This window comes from Phodopus roborovskii, unplaced genomic scaffold (genome assembly GCF_943737965.1).
Source record: "Phodopus roborovskii unplaced genomic scaffold, PHOROB, whole genome shotgun sequence".
In the NCBI taxonomy this organism is placed as follows: Eukaryota; Metazoa; Chordata; class Mammalia; order Rodentia; family Cricetidae; genus Phodopus; species Phodopus roborovskii.
In genome coordinates, this window is record NW_026125791.1 from 654642 (window position 1) to 670131 (window position 15490).

Genomic DNA, 15490 nt, shown 5'->3' on the forward strand with positions numbered 1-15490 from the left:
CTTTTACCACTTTTGCAGTCTGATTTACCATCTCACGACGATTCCAAATTTGATATTTTATCTGGAGGTCATCGAGAGGATGTATATGAACTGGAAAAATATGTTAATAAATGTTCACTCATCTAGGGCAGCTCTCTTTTCCACACTGCGTCCTATGTGCAGTTGCTCACTGTAGGGCCCTGAATGGACCCCCGAGGCACCTTGAACAAGCCTGAAGCTGTTGGCCTGAACATCTTGCTACAGAAGTTGTTATTTGTACTCTTCTTGTTTTCTTGGCTCCACCCCTACCCCTGGAGTTTTCATTGGTACTCTTCCTGTTTTGCTAACATACACCTGGTAGGGAGGAGCTAAGCCTGTTTTTTTTCCCACTGTGCTATGAGTCAGTATATAAGCTTACTCCTTCCCATCAATAAACTGCATTTGGCATTCGGCATTGGGCATTCCAACATTGCTGCTGAACGAATGAATGGCTGTCTTGTCTCTTATTTCAGTCTCTAGGCCTTCACCTGATTTGCGGAACAGATCGTAGCACAGGCACTACAGTTCATATTATATAATAATATATTGACTTATTCTTGCTTGAGGAAGAAGCACTTTTCCCAAAATTTATAAAATAGGGATATAAAATATCCCTAAATGAAGGACAAAGATATGTACAATAGCTAACTAAGAATAGAATGTTGAAATACAATGTTTTCATAGTCTTGAAAATTATTTACTTTCTCAGAATAATTCACTACTAGTAGGAATTTGCACAAAGTTACTATGTCTTATATACTGTAGAAGAAGAAAATTCTAAGGCCTGAGAGACCCATTTATGAAAAGCTGATAACATGAAATTATGGTTATTACCTCAACTGTGGGGTAATATATGTGTGTGTGTGTATGTGTTTGTGTATGTGTGTGTGTGTGTGCGTGTGTGTGTGTGCATGTGTGTGTGTGTGTGCATGTATCATATAAATTGTTGTATGTACTAAACATCTACAATTTTGGATCATCAATTGTAACTCAATAAATCATTAATAAAATAGAATATACAATCTAAATAAAATTAAACTAAATTAATATGTCATAGACATGTAGAATAACTGATTCCCATAAATACATCTTTGCATCTAGCATATGAAACTAACACTGCTTATGACTTAGTATTTGCTTGATTTACTAATGCACAGATAACTCTAGTTTCAAAGAAATGACTAGAATGAGAAGTAATGGGAGCCATCCTTGTTGTCTAGACTCTGTTTAACTTTGAAGGAGATAGAAATTCTTGGTTGAACCTTACAGGAAGGAGACAAGCAGGGTGTTAAATGAAGAAAAGAACTGGATTATTCTGTTGTCATATTTTGACCTGATTTAGTTGAACTACTCTGGGTCACAGATTTTCTGACCATTTAATTTTTCATGAAATTATCTTTCTTTAGAAAGGACTACCCTGTTTGGGTTTGAAGGTGAATATCTGCCACAGGTTAAAATGCTTGAGCACTCCGTCCCTAGCTGGTGGCCACTTTTTAAAGAGGCTGTAAACACTCTGAGATGCGGGATCTGGCTGGTGACGATAGATACTAGGGGCAAACCTTGAAGGTTATAAGCAATTTTGGGTTTTGCCTCATCTTTATGATTCCCACTGGGCATGACTTTTATAAGCTTGATGCTACGGTGCAAGCCCCTCTGATTGCCTCTTTCACCATGATGGACTCAATCTCTGAAAAATAGGAAGGCAAATACTCTTTCTCCCTTAAATTACTTCTGTCAGTTATTTCCTCACAGTGGTAAGCAAATCTGAATCTTCTGTATTGAGATCTTTCAACATTCAGATGAAGTATCCATCCTAAAACTTCACCCAGTCACTTATTTACCTACAAATCCACTCCACAAGCAAATGCGTATTATTTCTTTCTGTGTCAGTTTTGTTTTCTTATAGCTATATGTAATACCTTAAAGGACATTTACTATATTAAGATTATGATTTTTATGAAAATAACTTATCTTCATTAAATATCATGAAGCTCAAAACTATCCTCATTTATATACCTCAAAAATAATCTAAACACATACATCAACACTCAGAGAAAGGGAAAGGAACAAGATCTCCTGAGCAAATTGGGAACATGAGGGGAGGAGGAGGGAGATAGGAGGCAGGGCATGGGGGAGGAGAACATGAGGGATCAGAAAGATCGAGGCGAGGGAAGAACAGCGAAAGAGAGCAAGAATAGAGATACCTTAATAGAGGGAGCCATTATAGGTTTAAAAACAAATCTGGCACTAGGGGAATGTCCAGAGATCTACAAGGATGACGCCAACTAAGAACATAAGCAATAGTGGAGAGGCTGCCTTAAATGCCCTTCCCTGATAATGAGATTGCTGAGTACCTTATATGATATCCTAGAGCCTTCATCCAGTAGCTGATGGAAGCAGAAGCAGAGATTCACAGCTAAGTACTGAGATGAACTCCTGGAATCCAGTTGTAGACAGGGAGGAATGATGAGTAAAGGCATCAAGACCATGCTTGGGAAACCCACAGAAACAGCTGACCTGAGCAAGTAGGGGCTCATGGACCCCAGTCGACAGCTGGGAAACAGCATAGGACTGAACCAGGCCCCATGAACTGGGTGTCAGTTGGGAGGCCAGGGAAGTCTATGGGACCTCTGGCAGTGGAACCAGTATTTATCCCTACTGCACAGACTTTGGGAGCCCTTTCCCTATGGAGGGATACTCTCTCAGCCTAGATACAAGGGTGAGAGCATAGGACATATCCCAAATGATGTGACAGACTTTGATGATCCCCAATGGGAGGCCTCACCCTCCCTGGGGAGTGGATGTGGGTAGGATGGGGGTTTGGTGGGGGACATGGAAGGACAAGAGGGAGAAGGAACTGAGATTGGTGTGTAAAATAAGATTGTTTTTAATTTAAATAAAAAGAGAGAAAAAAGAAAAAAATAATCTAAACATAGCTGTTATTTAATTTTTGGATTATCTCCTTTTTGAAATTAGTTTCCTAATATGCCAGGAGGGTCACTGGACAAAGTAGAGCCTAACTCATTTTAAAATGTTTTTTAAAATTTCTTTTCATAAGCTAATACTTCCAATACCAATTTCCAGTTTGTTATTCAGTTATATATGCACATAAATAAGTAAACAGGGTAAAGTTAAAATGACAACAGTATTTCAGAAATGAATAATATTTGTTACTAGTATATATTTATTTTACTTGATGATGGGTTTCATAAGGATATGAGCATGCAAATATAATATACTTTGAACATAAGAAAAATGTTTTAACTTTGTATCCTACCTAAAGCTTCTGGTCTTCATTCTGACAAAGAAAGGACCTTTCTTTTGCAAGCTGGACTACTAAAATGAAGTTTAATTTCTGGGAATATACTTGCTGAAAGCAACCAAGGGTTATTAACAGGAACTAACCACCTGCTAATGACAACAAATAAGCCCAAGCATGTTTTATTGTCCAATAAGAAGGGGCCAAAGCAAATTTAAATCAAGCAAGATGGTCAATTTAAGATTAGGTTAATGAGTTGAAAGAATGCAGAACAAAGAAACTGGATTCAACTGTGAGGCTTTGACTTACAGCTGTGGAAGCTTTAAAAAATCAGGTGGTAGCCGGGCGTTAGTTTTCACTATTGCTTGATGCTTAATGGGAAAGCATGGGATAAAAATTAGTTGGAAGTGTGGGCTTAACATGAGTTAAATATTTCTTTGCTAGTGAATTCTTTTAAACTATGGCATGGTCTCTAAGGGGATGTGACAGCATAACTTAGGACATTTCAACACAGATTTTGCAACATTTTTGAAGGCTAACCATAGAAGGCAGTCACATACTTGCAAGAAGAAGTGGTGCATGGGCCCACTAAATATTTCCTACCTATTTATTTAGCATGTCAGCCTTATGATCATTTATATATTTTTATTGTTTTATTACAACACATACTTGAAAGGTCAATTAACAAAATAAAAAGTATTTGATGTTTTGGTGCACTCTTGATCTTTAGTAAAACAAAATATAATACAGTAAGGATAGGAAAAATATGGTCTGAGTTTGTTGGGTATTTGCCGTGTCAAATGGAGAAAACTGGCCCAAAAGTTTTACTAGGCCACTAGTTGTCTTTAGTAATCAAAACCATGACAGCATGAGGAACAAGGGGAGGAGAACGATGGTTCCTTGACAGGAGAAGTTGCTACTCTTTGGAATGATTCCCGTTCATGCACTTTCTTTCTTACTATTTATGTAATATTTTCACAGAAGTTTATTTGGTGCCCAGGAGTTAAAGTGGGCACCAGACAAAATGACATAATATCTAGTTTGTTGTTTTCTATACTTGATTTTCTGGTTAGGAGAATGTTGAATGGACTTCAAAGATTAATTTGCCATCTACCCTGTCACCTTTAGATAGATGGAAAAATTCAAATCTAGGTAAGGGCAAGCACATATGTAAAGTCACATGATGTTTATAGGAAGGAGATTACAGCTATATGTTTTAAATCAAAAGCCGGGAATCTTTTTTACTGAATGATGCTATTTATGGTGTTCCAGCTCAGTCTGGTCAGTCCCCATGTCCTAAGTATGAAGATTCCTCTGTTAAATGGGAAACAACTGCAAACTCAGAATTTCTTTCTCTTACCTACCATCTGCTGTTTTATCACACATATACACAGTTAGTCATCCATTATCACTGTCAAATTTCTTCCCTCTGTCAAGAAATACATAATCAGCCTACAATATTTTTATGCTTATTTGCATGTTCTCTCTCTCTCTCTCTCTCAAGGTTATTCTAATTGGATCATTATCCTAAACCTCAAATTTTAAATCAACAAATAAGACCTGTGGGGACATACTTTGGGTCAGGACAGTCTTTGTAGCTTTCACACCATGCACAGGAGTGCCTTTTTGGCCTAAGAAGTAAGTTGCCTATTGTCAAGTTATGCTTCCTTTCTCACCTTAGACGTACTGAACTAGCCTGCTACCAGCTGGACCAGCAGCTACTTTGAATACTAGTTTACCATGGCCTTATAGTTAGGGTGTGAGTCCTTAATAAATTGCCTCTTTAAAGGCAATTTCAGTGATTTACCAGCATATTGGATCTGGAAAGACATAAATCAGACCTATTATAGATTTCTGAAAAAGAAAACTCTACCAAAAAGACACTTTGCAGTTTTATTTCAGTTTTTATTTCTGCTTTTAATCATAAATTGGCCATGGTTCACTGGAGAGCATTTTAAATCACCCAGAAAAGGTTTCCAGCTTCACTACAACAAGGGCTGTCTTTTGGGTACTTTTTCCTATTGCAAATATTCTTGAAAACCAGACTTCTTGGCTTCCTTTGCAATAAATGTCCTCGCTCCATTAGATGAAGTTGTTCTTTTTTTGCTGCAAAACTAACCTATAAACATTCTGAAATATAGTAGTCTTGTAATTTTCCTAACATATTCAAATTGTTTAATTATTTTGGAGCGCCCAAGTCAACCTGACAAAAACTGTGACATGCACATATTTATCTCAAAGTGACTGCTGTCTTTCTTTCTTTACAATTATAAACAGTGCAGCTGGTGAGCTTCTTCCCTCTGCTCCTAGCCGCTGGCATGTTCTGGTTTATGGTAAGAGAGAATTTTTTTTTTAATGACCACATCTTATAATGGAGCCTCTCTATGGTCCAGAGCCTCCCTATTTCAGACTTTTCAAAGACCTTTTTCTTCTTAGTGTGCTGCACTTTGAGGCATGAAAGCTCGTAAACTAAAGGCGCTGCTATGGAAAGAGATGCCAAGGTCACAAACTTTACCTGAAACAAGTAACAGGATGTAAGAGTCCAAAGTGATTGAAAGCTGATGTGGACAGCCTCCCAGGGGGGAGGATAATAAAAACACATATTTTCCTCTTACCTTAAACTTCAAGGAGACTATGCATTGTACATTCATGCTTCAAAAAATTATTTTATATTGTTTCTTTTGTAAAGAAAGCAAAGATAGAAAATGTATGTAGGTTTGGGCAGTAAAGAAACTAGTTACTACAGCAGTCTTACTCATGTATGGTCTTCAAATCTCTTTCCATGGAGTATTGTAATACATCTTCAAAAAGCGTTTTTTCAGGAAGTTTAGTTTTAACCACCAAGAGAGTCAAAAGTCTTCATTTTAAATAAGATTACTATGGTTTTGTTTAGAAGTGGACATAGTGCGACTTTTATGTAGACTTATAGTCACACTTCTGACATTTTAATTAGGATTCTTTGAGATGCCTAAACAACATATATTGATAGGTACATTACCTTAAAATGCTCCCCCGTATACAAATCAGCTCTTTGTATCCCCCAACAGAAAGGAAAAAAAGTTGTAGTCAGAGTGCTCATTTCTTGAACAGCTGTTTTGCAGAACTCTAGTATTTGTTTCCTTTGAAAGTCTTGCCTAGGACTTATTTTCTAATTAGATAAATATGATCAAATTACAAAATTTAGGACTAAAATAAGGAGACAGACCTTCAGAACTTGTATGCTCTGTGGCTGAAAATCAGAGCAGACTTTTGTAGTGAGAAATGATAGAATATCAATCTTGTGCGTGTGTGTGTGGGGGGCATTAGCACAGATAATCCATTTGAGAAGTTCCAGTAAGTTCTTATTTGCAGAGTCCTGGTAAATTCTTGTTTTCCAGCACTGAAAAACAGCAGTGTCCACAAGACAAACCCTAAGTATGCTTCAGCTTCTGTGGTCTAAACTGTTCCTGTAAACGGAAGGTGTAGCTATTAAACATTATGTTGCCATAAACTAAAGTTAGTAATCGTAAAATCATTGGAACCTACGCCCACCCCACCCCCCAGGAACATTTATCATTTTAAGCCACTTAATAACAAGATACTAGAATCAGGAATTATGGTAAATTTATCGGTAACTTGGGGGTCAAAGAAATTGCATATGTTCTTTATGGCAGACAGGGTAATTATTGCTAATGCAAATATGTTTGAAAACACTGTAGCTTTGCGGGTTTCAATACAAGGTTCTCCTGGTGATATGATCCAGAGGGCTGGAAGGGGCCTCTATAGATTGGATATTGGCAGGCCTTAAATTTTCTGTTCAATTAATATTTCCACCCTGTCTTCCCCTCTCTACTGTTGTAAAATCACAGGCTACACATGGTGCACAGCTATGTGGACAAGAAGCTGTAGGCTTCCAAACCGAGGAGGGAAGCAGCCGCCCTCTAGAGGAGGGCTGGAAAGGAGATTAGCCCAGATTTGTTTTCAGGGAAGGCTGCACTTTGGGACCCTCAGCAACTTGATAGCTTCCAAATGTTCTTCATGTTCCTTGCAGCAAAGGGTCTTTGAGGCATAGTCAGACACAGAGCCATACACAAAAGGAAATTATTAAATACATACTTCCCCTCATTGTGCCTCAGCCCCTGCCCCTGCCCAGGCTGAATTCGCCAAGATTAGTTTCAAGAAATACCTTAAAAACAATGGGAAAACTGGACTAAAGAGAACTGCAGTGAAATAACTCATGGTAGAAGCGGTCATTTAAGTCTGATTAATGCCCCACTTGCCTGGAAAACCAGCAGTTATCTAGCCAAAAATGTTCAGAGTTTGGTTACAAAGGCAATAATCACCTGGATTTATATCCGAAACACCAAAGAATGGCCTTGTGATCAATCAAATTGTTTTTCTTTGGAGCTCCATTCCTTTCTCTCTTACTTAATCTCTTAGGCCAGCAGCCACATCCTGTCTTCTCCCTTCCTCCCTATTCTGGACTCCATTTCAATGACACTCACAAGCATTTTCCATTCCTTTGACTCCTTCACCTTCCATATCACAGCTTTGGCAATCCCTGCCCAGTTCTGGCTCGCTTCAGTGGTCCACTATGCCTGTTCGTGTTCCCAGGCTGCTGAAGACCTATCTGGGGAAAATTGCATATCCATGCTCATTGGCTCCACTACAAATGCATGCTTTTCAACCTCAGCTGGACCCTCAACTCTTATCCTTAATCCTTTTCTCATCCATAGCTGGCTCCTGCTAGCATTTCCCACAGCAGCTGTTCCAAACCTTCATTTCTCAGGGCCCCACTTCTGGCTTCTTTGCTTTAAGCAAATGACCTACATTTCTATTTCTTTTAAAACTCCCATAAGGTAACAGCACTCTCTCATCATCTAAGTTAATGTCTTGGTAGCCATTCATCTTTTGCCTTCTCCTCCCCTGTATTATGATTTTTAACTCTTCTTGTCTTTTCTCACAGTGGCAAATATGTTCCAGTATCAGCTATTTTTTCACAAACACCCATTTTTTTTTTTTTTACTACTTCACTTTATACCCCAGCCTTTATTTGTTGCATTTCTTTTGTATCTGGATTTGTTGAAGGCATACTTAGTATAACATCTTTAATTGTTTACCATCCATTTACTACTCAACCTACAAGCTGTTGGCTTCTTGATTTCAATTAGACTTTTCACAAAGAATCACAAAAATCTATAATACTTCTACGTTTTCTTCCCCATCTTCTTTGTTTTCCAGAAACAATTCTTGCTCGGTGCTTGCAGCTGTGAAATTAGTTTTCAGCAAGATACCTACACTGCAGCTTCTCAAATCTAGCTGTCACTTTTCTTGTTCTCTTTGTTTTGTGGATTTATAATTATGAAAATACTACACTATTGCACAGATGTGTTTTCAGAGTAGAACCAAATTGGACACTTAGGTTGAGGCAATGATATTGGTTTAGATATGCCTTTTTCTTTCTACTGCTCCTAATATCCTGCCTTCCTCTTTTATGGATATCTCTTGGGAAACTGCTTTCTACCTGTTCTCCTGGGTGATACGGTTACTCCTTTGTTTAAAGGAGATTTATTGATTGATTGATTGATTGACTGACTGATTGATTGATTGAAACTAGGCCTCTCTATATATTCCTGGCTGTCCTGGAACTCACCAGAATGTCCTTGAACTCATAGAAGTCCCTCTGACTCTGCCTCCCAAATGCTGGGATTAAAGGGTCTGTGCACCATGCCCAGCTAAATGTGTCCTTTAATAACATAATTTAATAATTTGTATCTTCACACTTGAATTCTTCCTCATTCCCATACTATCCATATATGCACTAAAATGATCTACCTAAGTGTCCTGTAGGTGTGTCAGACTCATCTTCCCCTCTAAAAACAGTTTTATCTCCTAACTTTCTTCTTCTAATTAATGATATCATTTGTCACCAAAGGTAGAATATACAGAGGCATGCCTGTCTATTTTTCCAAGTAGGAATCTCATTTAGCTCTGGATTTCCTACCCATTATTTCAGTTATTCATATAAATTTGATAAATTGATGTGGATTTGTCTTGGAATCTAAATACAGTACAAGGCTAAAGCTACCAAATGGACAATGAAGCACCACACCAATGTGTTCAACTTCCGAATAATTAAATTATGAAAATTTTCTGTGACATAAAACCAAGTTATGCGAAATTTATGATTAAAATAATCTTTCCTGTTCTTCAAAAATCAAGTTCTTAAGGGAAATAAAATCAATTGTGCAAAATTTCCTTCACTTTATCTATCTCTGTAAGCAAGTAAAATTGTCCTCTAGATACTCAAATGTCTTGCATATTAGTGAGAACCTCTAACTTTTTTATTACTTCTGGGAGAAAGGGTTCCATAATTGAGGTTTTATGAATATAAATTGAATATCCTTTATATCCTTTATCTGAAATGTTAGTGTTTTAGATTTGGTATTTTTTTTGGAGGGTGGAATATTTGTGTATACATATCTGAAGGATGAGAGACCACAACATGAAATTCATTTATCCTTCACATATGTCTTATTTAGTCTGAAGGTCATTTTAGGCAATATTTGTAGTTATCAAAATTTGTCTGAAACTCATTACATGAGGCCAGAGGTGTCATTTTTTTCACCTGTGATATTAAGTAAACACCAAAAACATTTTAGATTTTGAGTCACTTTGGTTTGGGGATTTTCAGATTCAGGGTGCTTGAGCTGAACAAAATTAAAAAGGTAACAGCCCCTATGAGAAATAATGGAGGAGGAAATTAATGCACCCAAAGGGTTAAGGATGCTTGAATTTTTCTTCTTTGTCTCTGAACAGAATGTACTAGAGAAATTTCTTTGGTTTCACAATCTTTTTAAAGATATTATTTCATGATGTTTTGAGGCAAATGTATCCTTACAGCTCTTGATTCACTGATCAACTCTTTCAGATTAGGCTATTGTTTAGACACATTTAATTTGCATTGTGTTTTTAGATGAAATCTTGGACAATAATTTGCTATCAAGATTCAAGCATTATAAATTGAACCCCTTATTTTTTTCCATACTCCATGTTAGCAAATTTATGTATATTTTCTTATATAGCCTTTGGTGTAGATTCCAGACTTGAAAATTGTGAATACACAGCTTTTTTAGCATTAGTAAAGATACTGACTATTTAAGAATTTCATAAAGTATATGTATGTAAATGAAAAAGACCATGGCAGGAAGGATTAACTGCATCAGTGGAGCATTGGAGGCTTTGATCAGTAAGTTTTAAAAATTCAGGTGTTTATTTTCTTTAAAAAAGAAAGAAAGAAAAAGAACATGGAGTTGGGTGGGTAGGATCAGGGAGGAGTAGAAGGGATAACTGTTATTAGAATATATAGTATAAAAATAATTTAATTAAAAATGAAAACCACAGAAAAAGTTAAGATGTTTTACTTCAGATAATGGGAGTCATTAAAAGATTCTGAGCATTAGAATTGCATGTTACAATATGCCTTTTAAAAGGGTTACTCTTGCAGAGTAACAAGGGATGAACTTGAGACTATCTGGTTAATAGGCTGTTGGGAAAAAAAATTCTGTGTATAACCTGAGTGTGTCAGTAAATGTATGAAAAGAGACAAGTATTTTCATTTTTATTATCAAAACCAATTAAATTTAAATATACTTTGATCATATTCTTTCCCTCCTCAAAGTCCTCTAGAATCCAGATCCTACCCCTATCCCTACCTACCCAACTTTAAATTCTTTCTCAAAATACAAACAAAAGCCAATATAACAGCAACCCCACAACACCAAGAAGATGTAATAAAACCCTTCCACCCAAAATTCCACCAAACTTTAGCCAAATAAAAGCATGTGCACGCACATGCGCACCTCCCCCCTTTTATACGTTGGTCAACTAGTCCTGAATGTGAGGCCTCTCCTGGAATGGTTGATATATGTAGTATCACTATATTGGAGAATATGCAGTATCACTATATTGGAGAAAACTGACTTACCCTCTCCCTGCAGATGTGACAGTTCACTTGTTAGCCTCTACCTTAGTGATAAGGTTTTTGTTTATGTATTCATCCATTCATTCATTTAAAAATATAATAAAAGATGGGAGGGTGGTACACACCTTTAAATCCCAGCACTCGGGAAGCAGAGGCAGGTGGAGCTCTGTGAGTTTGAGACCAGTCTGGTCTACAAGAGCTAGTTCCTGGACAGTCTCCAAAGCCACAGAGAAACCAGGGGCCGTACTAGTCTTTTTGAATGGTTCCAATTTTAGTATATGTGCTGCCAAAAAGAGCATGGAGAGGAGTATTTTCAAAAATATTTGGGAAAACTTACTGACAGAATATAGGGTATTATGGAAAATCTGGGTGATCACTAAAATGATACTGCAAGTAATCAACTGAGAAGTTCAGGTGATGTGTAAAAAGTATTGGAGAATCAAAATACTGGTAAGTGAGACAAGAGACACATTTAGGAAGTTAGTTGTAGATTTTACAGATTGGCAAATAGGGTACAGAAATGTCATGTCATCAAGACTATGCTGAGAAAACCCACAGAAACAGCTGACCTGAGCAAATGGGTACTCACAGACCTCAGTCTGACAGCTAGGGAACCAAAGTAGAACCAAACCAGACCCTATGAATGTGGGTGTCAGAAAGGAGGACTTGGGTAGTCTATGGGGCCTCGGGCAGTGAAACAGGATGTATCCCTAGTGCACGAACAGACTTTGGAAGCCCATTCCCTATGGAGGGATACTCTTTCAGCCTAGATACATGGGGGAGGGCCTAGACCCTACCCCATATAATTTGAAAGATTTTGATGATCCCTCTTGGAAGGCCTCATCCTTCCCGGGGAGTGGGTGGGGTGTGGGATGGGGGTTCGTTGTGGGGCATGGGAAGATGGGAGGGAGAGGGAACTGGGATTGATATGTAAAATAAGATGATGTATAATAAAATATAAAAGAAATCAGAGGAGTTCCTGAAAAATATTTAACATACAAAATTAAAGGTTTTCTTTCATGTTTTACCTTAAATTTCTTCTTGTGACTTGAATCTTCTTTCACTTTTGTTATTTTCCTCTACTAGCCTCTCAGTCTCTCAACTAGGTCCTTGTGCTACTACAGTTACAACCATGTTATAGGTTACAAATTACTATTTGCTCTCTGTGTACTGATTTAAGTGACTGGATTATATAGATCAATAACGGAAACTTAGGAGAAATTTTCATGATGTTGTAAGAACCAAGTCAATAAATAATTAAGTTGTTTCTCAGACTGGAGAGATGGATGACTCCTAGGAGAAAGCTCTCACTGCCCATTGTGAGGGCAGGCATAGCAGCTGCCTGCAACCCCAGCACTGGGGACCCAGAGACGGGAAATCCCTGTGACACACTGGCTAGCTATATTAGCCAGAATTATTGAGCACTTGATTCAGTTGAGAAGCCCTTCCTCAATAAAGAAAATAGATAGTAACTGAGGAAGACATGGACATCAACTTTAGTCTTCCATATGTATATACATGTGTAATCATAAGCATGTGAACATGCACGTATGTGCTTGCATATCTCACACACACACACACACACACACACACAATACTGTTGTTTCCACTATGTGCAAGACTGTGCTAAATAGATTGAGGTTACAAAAATAAAAAACATTCCTTTTTTAGTGTTTTATAAAGTAGTGGAGCATAGGCACAAACAGTGCAAATGGACATTCAATAGAACTCTTGAAGAAAGTATCAGGAGAGTTAAGATAGGTAGTAAAGGCAAATGTAAAAAATGTAGACATTTAAAATTTAGCAACATCTTGTTAGTTTCAAGGATAGAGATTTAGATGGTCACTAGAGATTTATGGAAATGAAAAAAATTGAACCAGACACTTACTGAACTTATACGTTGTAAACACATATTCTCTCTCTCTCTGTTTCTCTCTCTGTCTCTTTCTCTTTCTCTCTCTCTGTCATATGCACACACAAATACAACTGTCAAATAACTTATTTATTTATGTATAATGTACTGCAAGTTCCTTCAAATATGTAAGAGAATAATTAATGTTACTTTTACTTAGCTTATTATAACAGAGAAAATTGATATTTTAAAAATTGGATCACCAAAAATTTCAAGTATGTTACAATAGCTTGCATACTTGGTGAACATAAGCACTGTATAGGTGAAAGGAGAATTTTTTTTTCAAGAAGATTCAAAAAAGCTTTGTCATTGTTTCTGGTGGTAGAAAGGTATATTTTATTTGATCCTGTAATTTTTTTCTGGAGTTATTTTTTTCATTGCATTTTTTCCTTGGCAATGTTCCTATCTGATGACATGCTGCATCTCATACTTATTTCTAGTGGCTATACAGAATTAGTTAATCCAAAAGGGCATCAATGATCCAATTAAATTTCCTAATAGCCAAACCCAAGTAAAACAGGTTTTCTTCAGCATTTACCAAACACTGCTGTTTGACCTCCCTCTCTTGAGAGTATTTGATAAACTTGGAGTCACAGTACGTTCCTTGGTTCCCTAACGACTGACTGCTTTATAGCTTCCTTTCCCCTAATGAGCAGACATAATTCTCTCAACTCAATCATTATTCCCTGTTTAACCTTGGCAAAGTCTGAAGGTTTCAGCTATTCACCCTGTGGTAGTTTGAATGTGAAATGACACAGGATTATGTGATTGAACACTTAGTCCTCAGCCAGATCCCCAATTTTGGGAAATTGATTGTGGTACCATTTGAACATGGAGTTTGTCTGTGAGACATAAGACCATGGGGGTAGGGACATTGGTTCATAGATAGTTCTGCTTCTGGACCAGACTTTATGTTTCCTGTTCTGCTGAAAAATGGGGAGACACAGCTACATGTTCCTACCACAGTGAACTCTGCCATGTCTTCCCCACTGTAGTGGAGTACACCTTTAAGCTTTGAATGAAAACCAATCCTTTCTCAAGTTGTCTATAGCAGATATTTTGGTCACAGCAATGAAAAGTTAAAAAATATATACTTTTGAATGCTCAAATACAAACTTCTTACCCATCATTGTAAGAAATTTCATCTTGGCATCTCACTGTGTCACTTAAATTTTAATATGTAGAAAAATCCAGTGCTTTTGTTTTGTTGGCAAATTACATGTTCCATTCCATAAATGACAGCCTATGTCTCATTTTCCTTCCCATCACTCTTTCTGAGCCCTCTTCTACCAGTCTCTATTGAAGTTGGAATTCATGTAATTTAATATGTATATAGTGTATTTTAGGAGAAAATAACCCCCCCCTTGCTTGTACAATTTTACTTCCAAAATTTGGTCCAAATCAGATACTTTTCCTCTTACTTTTTCACTTCTTTGAAGCTGATTTTGACATACAGTGTTATTTAACATCTCTTCTTTTTCTTTAGGCAAGCTCGCAGTTAAAAATGAACAAGTCTTTCTTCTTTCCTCAGATTCCTTTGTCAGCTAGAGGTGTTTGGATAGATAAAATTTGTGGAGTGGAACATGGGGATCACAAGTGGGGTACCATTAAAGAGCCTGGGATATGGAAGATATTTTAAAAGAGAAGTGAATAAATCTTTCTGACTTGACTGATAGATACATGAAGGAAAGTACTAGTTGAAAAGATGGAGCTATTTAGTGTGCAGAACCTTCAAAATGAAGCAACGGTTATTTGTTTTTATGAGTTTATCAGAGTATGACTTGCTTATAGTTAGGATTTTGCATGCCATGTATATTTTATCAAACAAAAGTTTTAAAAATTGTTCACTATTAAATACTGTTTTAAAATAAAACTTTTGCTATTTTTAAAGAAGTCATACTTGCATAAAAAGTGCTTTTATATTATATTATCTAATCTCTATCACTCTTTAACTACCCTTGAGACCCACCAACTCATTTGTTATCACTTTATATCCTTATTATCATTGTTGTTGATTTATTATTATTTCTTATTATATTCCTCAGAGTCCAGTTAGTGTTGACCATGTGTAATAAGTTGAGGCATAGACAATTTACTAGAGGCCACATTCCCAAAGAGAAGTGACTATCCCTCTTCTCACAGTGTCTGTCAACTGTCAATAGCTCCTCAATTTAGAATAGGCCCTTGGAGCCTTCCGCCTCTTAAATTCTTTCCTACCATTCTTCTGTGATGTTCCCCAAGTCTTTGATGGTTGAACAGTAATTTTTATTCTTTTCAAGCAATATTGACATCTGTCAATGTAGCTATTAAGAAGTAGAAAGTAGGAGAAAAAAACAAC